Source organism: Trifolium pratense, linkage group LG4, assembly GCF_020283565.1.
Source record: "Trifolium pratense cultivar HEN17-A07 linkage group LG4, ARS_RC_1.1, whole genome shotgun sequence".
Taxonomy (NCBI): Eukaryota; Viridiplantae; Streptophyta; class Magnoliopsida; order Fabales; family Fabaceae; genus Trifolium; species Trifolium pratense.
In genome coordinates, this window is record NC_060062.1 from 31,706,758 (window position 1) to 31,712,806 (window position 6,049).

Consider the following 6,049-nt stretch of genomic DNA (forward strand, 5'->3'; position numbering starts at 1 on the left):
CAAAGGCCTAATTTTCTTGTAGTGATTACTGATTAATAACATATGCATTTTGTTTTTTGAGAATTTTCAAAATTTATTTGGATCTAAAAAGGTATATTTACTTAATCATTGATATAAAATTGAACCACAGTGTGTCTTGTGCGTTTAAATTGGAATGTTACTTGTATATAATGGTTCAATCTATAAAAAAGCTCATTAAGGGTTGTTTCCTTTCACTAAATGATACTTAAATTATATTTATATGATGCGTAAATTCTATCTAAATTATATTTAAATCATTTCTTCTTTTCTTTAATAGAAGAGAGTAAATAGACGAAACTTTATTCTATAAAATATCATTGATTGATATGTTTGATACGAATATGTAATCCATGTGATGATTTTCAAAGTATATGTCTTAAAGGAGATTAGTTCGTTATCCCACTTACATCTGGTTTACATAAACTATTGGAGCGAATCAAACCTAAAGCTTGATGTGACACACACTTTAAAATATATTTGTACAACAATCTTCTTCTTCAAGTTTTGCAGCAATCCTCCAATAAAAAACTTATACATTTTTGTTCTAAAAGAATTAAGAACTACATCTATGTTCCTAGATATAGGTTTCATTTCAAATTACTATAAATATATTTATTATTTCTAAACATACACAATAAAACTATTAAGTAATAAAGGACGCAAGAAAAAGATATAATTGTAAAGTGCAACTAGCATAAATTAACATATAATAAAGGACAAAGAATATCATACTTTTTTTTGGTTAAATAATCTAATGACTAGAAAATCCACCTCAAAAGGTGAATAAGTGGAGTATCCCAGGTTCGAACCCGGACTCTTGTACATATAATGCGATATCCCTACCAACTGAGCTAAGCTTACAGAGACAGGAATATCGTACTTCTGACCGTTCTTGATGACAAGAAAAAGATAAATGGATGAAACATTAGAGTGGAGAAAAACATGGAACATAGTAGAAACTAGAAACATTAGCAACATTATCGCCACGCTATATACTATAAGTAAAAAATAGTAGTATAATAAACCAAGATGACTTATGTATCAATAAATTTAGCTCAACTAATAAATATCATATTGTGTATATAAGAGTTGAGTTCAAATTTCAAATACTTAATTATTTATCTTAAATATAAATTCTTTAGCTATTAAATTGTTTGACAAAAAAAATAAGCAGACAAATTTTCTTTCTTTCTTTTAATTTTACACTAATTTTTCTTATCTTATTTATATTTTTTTTTTTTTTTGAGCAAATTATTATTATTATTGAATATTGATATTAATTAATCACAAAAACTCAGCTATTCACGTGGATTCCCTCTTCTCTCTCCAATGCCAATAATAGACAATTATTTTTGCATCCCTTTCTAAGACCCAGCTCATCCATATAATATTATACTAGTTCGAATGGACCATACACCTACTTGGTTTCACTTCTATTAGATCATAATAATACATAGATCAATGTACATCTGTTTTAGTGAATAAAATCATAAGTACATTGATCGATGATATTTTTCTTTTCCTTAAATTAAAATGGTTCAACTTTAGAACAACATACGTACGAATACAGGATATGGATTGTACTTCTTTTAAGGTAAAAATATCTCTTGGAGGCCGTTGATTTTATATAGTTCTCTTTTTCAAAGTTAATTTTCCTTGGCATTTTTTTATGCATCCACTTGTAGAAGAAAAATGGGTTTTCTTGTTAATAAGTAAAACACATAATAAAATAGATGTGTTGGATGTAATTTGATCAAGTAATCTATTGAGTATATGGCTCATATAGTTTCAAGTTGACATGGGCGAGTGACCGGCAGAGCAAACTTAGTCACTCTAAACATTAATAGAAATTCCGTACTTGTAGTTTCAAATGATTTTGGATTTGTCTAAAATTTTACACAAATAATCTATATGATATAAACTTTCAATCCAATGATGGATTTTATAAAATTTATATTGGTTAAAACATTATTGAGAGGTGTAACATTTGGTATAAAACTAGTTTGTGTCATTTGATCCTGATCCATATATATATATATATATATATATATATATATATATATATATATATATATATATATATATATATATATATATATATATATATATATATACAAAAACTAGCGGGATATAAACCTAACCCAGTGAGTCTACACAAAAACGCGTAGGACTATAAAACATATCCTAAAAGACAAAATAGAAGTTACTAAAAATTTGAGGCGAACAAATCGACCGTCAACGCGAAAACGGTCCACATATATTTAGATAAAATATAAGTTCCTAAAAGTAGCAAGCAATGAAGTCTTTTTCAAGTTAAACAATCTAAAAACAAGGAATTAATGATACAGATATTGAGATAGACCCATCATAATATAGGCAATATGAGACGTCTCTATCAACCTCTGACAAATTAACCGTTGTTGAGAATGCAAAGCAACTCAGAATCAATCGAAATCCAAATCGAGGGATTGTCATTCAACAAGGATGAGCACCACGAACACAAGAATCACCGAAAAACCAGCGAACCCATTAGCACGACGAATGACTACTACCGTCAACACGGAGTATCCACTCACCTAGCCCTTTTCAAACAATGTTAGGCCGAATCAGTGCTTCATGAATCTAGCTTGTGGGAAGCTTTCGACAAAATAGCGTAGAGAAACCCTTCGGCAGCGGCAGAACTGCAAAAGCATCAAACAGAAAAAAGCATATCACGTCGGAGCTAAGCCTACAAAGAGTAGGAACAATTTTGAAATCAAAGAAGGTTCCGTGGCCAAACCTCGACAAGAAGCACCCACCATGAACAACAACAAGAACAAATGGAGCCAACCCTAAAAAGGTTTAGAAGAAGCAGACGGCGGTCGCAGAGATCGACGAAGCAGCTAATACGGTGTTGCATCCTGTACAGGAGTGAAAAAGGTGATCCGGAGGTCGAGGCACCCTCATCGCACCACCTTTCGTAGATTCTACAAGATAAACAATTTTGTAACAAGGATGTGGTGCAGTGAAAGGTGCATAGAGAAGGCAAAAGTATGAAGAATCTAGGCGGCGCAGTGGTTAAGGTGGTGGCAGCGATTAGGTTTTCAAAGCGAGAGTAATAGATTGCGCTAGGGTTTTCCTCCTAATAATAATAGAGTTTAATTGTTGTGCACTGTCGGTGTACAGATTCTTTACACATACATACAATGATGCGTTGCCACATCATTTAATGAATGTGACACATCATGTGTTTTTAAATATCATACATGATGTGTCAGTATATTATTGGATGCATGTGTAAAATAACTTTACACTGACGGTGCATATAAATTAAATTCATAATAATAATAATAATAATAATAATAATTTAATTTATATAATTCCTCCGTCCCAAAATATAAGTAAAAATGAGTCAAAGAAACTTGATATATTTGGTTAATGATTTGGACCAAATACATTCACTTTTTTTGACAAACTTTTGCTTATATTTTAGGACGGAGGGAATACACTGTGAGTGTAAAGTTATTTTACACATGTGTAACGACCTAAAATCAATTATTAGCATTTAATTGGTTAATTTGCATCATATGCGTTTAATGTGATTAATTGCATTTTTAAGTAACTAATTAAGTGTAATTGTATTTATTAATTGGGTAAAATAATTAATTCGTGGAATAATAATTGTTGGGCTTTATGAGTTGGGCCTAGAGTTAGTAAGTGTGTGTTACCAATTAGTATTGTAAGGGAGTGTGAATAGAGAAAGAGTAGAGAGATAGGGTTTTAGTAAGAATAGAGAGAGAAAATCATAAGTTTGAAAGAATAGAAAGAGGTAGAAAGAGAAAGTGAAGTTCTTAGAGGAAGAGTGAACAAAAGAGAAGAAAAGCCAAGAGAGATTGAAAGATTGAAGAGGAAGGACTAGAGAATTTAGAGAATCAAGGTATGAGAGTAGTGATTGTTTGTCTAGAGTGATTCAATGGAAGAGGAGAAATCTTACTTTCTCCATCTCTTTCTTCCTACACTCTAATTTCAGGTTTTTGGGAATTTATTGATGAAAAATTATATCTTTTGGTTCCATTTCTAAACGTGGTTCGACCCTGAAACCTTCGGGTTTACCTCGTTACTACCTTGTTGGCTTTCGCTAAGCGAGGGTATCAGGACAAGATTTTATTATTTTCATTTCTAAATGGAATTGTATGATTATAACATGATTTTATTATGATCCTATAATTGTATAATGATGATAAGAATGAATGTGCAGAAATTAAATTCCCCTTTCAGGGAAAGTCTAGAAGAGAGAAAATTTGACTGATATATTTCTTAAACTCAATATCACCAATACAACCATATAAATAGTACTGATGAGTCTAATAAATTCCTATAATTGAGGATCCAGAGGACACCTGTCCATTACCAACCGAAAGAAAATAACAACTAATATTCCTTAAAAAATTATTAGATAATGATTGGAAAAAGATATTGCCTCATGATTGATTTTTCTCCTGTAGTGCAGTCTCCTTAGTCATCATAGCGTTTGGGCTTCTTAATAATTCTTTTGGGTTTGTTGCTTGGCCCAATATCACTAGCTGGACCTTTTCCTTTTGGCGCTAAATCTTGCTGTGTAACAAATGATCTGTGGAATTAAATCATGAGGATATATCTTAATGTTTGTAAGAGTGATCATTAATTGTTGTGATAATTATGATTGATGAAAGCACATGAATTATTTTAATCATGTTAATGATGTAGTACATATATATATTTGTTTATATGGTGATGTAAGTATCATATGGTTGATATATGGACATGTTCATGCATATGTTATGCCTCGTGAAGGTAGGAAATCTAATGTTTGTGGCCAAGTGCATAGCCGTGAGCTATGGAGTGCACAAGTGGGATATAAGTTTATTCACAAGAGGAATGGCACCGCATGCATATAGATATGCATTAGGAGATATTGCATCTCATTAGTGTGCATTAATGACTATGTGTATATGTTATCTAATTGTTCTCTTATGTGATTAAGTGAGTATGTCTAGTAGGAATGGTGTAAGAGATTGTATGCTTATGTGATACTTCTTTATTAATTCAAGTGTTTAGTACTATTCGAGATTACTTGCACTATTATTGATACCAATTATTAACTCTCTATTTTGTGTATGTGCTGAACTTTTGGGGATCTAGATTCCTAGGTCAAGGACTCTAGCTCTAAGGAGTAGTCGCTTCTTTGCTTTTGGCTAGCTTGGTGAGAAGATTAGCGTTTAGCTACTCTTAGTTATCCTAGTTTAGTTTGTTGGGTTGTAATAAGTAGAATGCTCTGATATTGTAACATCTAGTCGGGTTTCGTGTTAGTATGTTATTGGATCCTTTTATTTATGTATAAGCTTGCAATTTTTGTTGCATGAGGATTTTATCCATATGTTTGGATCATGAATTATTAATATTTATGGCTTTTGAGATGTTAACTTGATGCATGATTATTTAGTATTGAGATACTATTTGAATTATTCTGCTGTTTATTAAACGAAATATCTCTGATGCATTGTTTTTAATAGGATGTAAACCTTAGAATGCTTGCATTTTTTTTTTCATTGAAGCTTTCGTGTTTATTTAATTAAGTTGATAAGTATCCGCAAGGGGTTTTTGCATTAAAACTTTTAGGGTGTTACAACATTCATCCAATAATATATTGACACATCATATAATCGGTTTTAAAACACATGACGTGTCACATTCATTAAATGATGTGACAACACATTATTGGATGTATGTGTAAAATAATTTTACACTAACCGTGCACAATAATTAAACTCTATTAATAAACTATATGGCTAGATTCGGTCCTTTTAAATGTTATGAATTAAATTCTCTGACTATTTGCATTAACCTAGAATTTTTTTAAATTGAGTGTGAGAATGTAAATGCTCATTAAAATTATATAAAAGAATCAAATCTTTATCAATAAAAAAAGACTCAAATCAATTTATTAATTTTTTAAAAATATAATTGTTAATTACAGTATATAAAATATACAATAACTATACTAGTAATC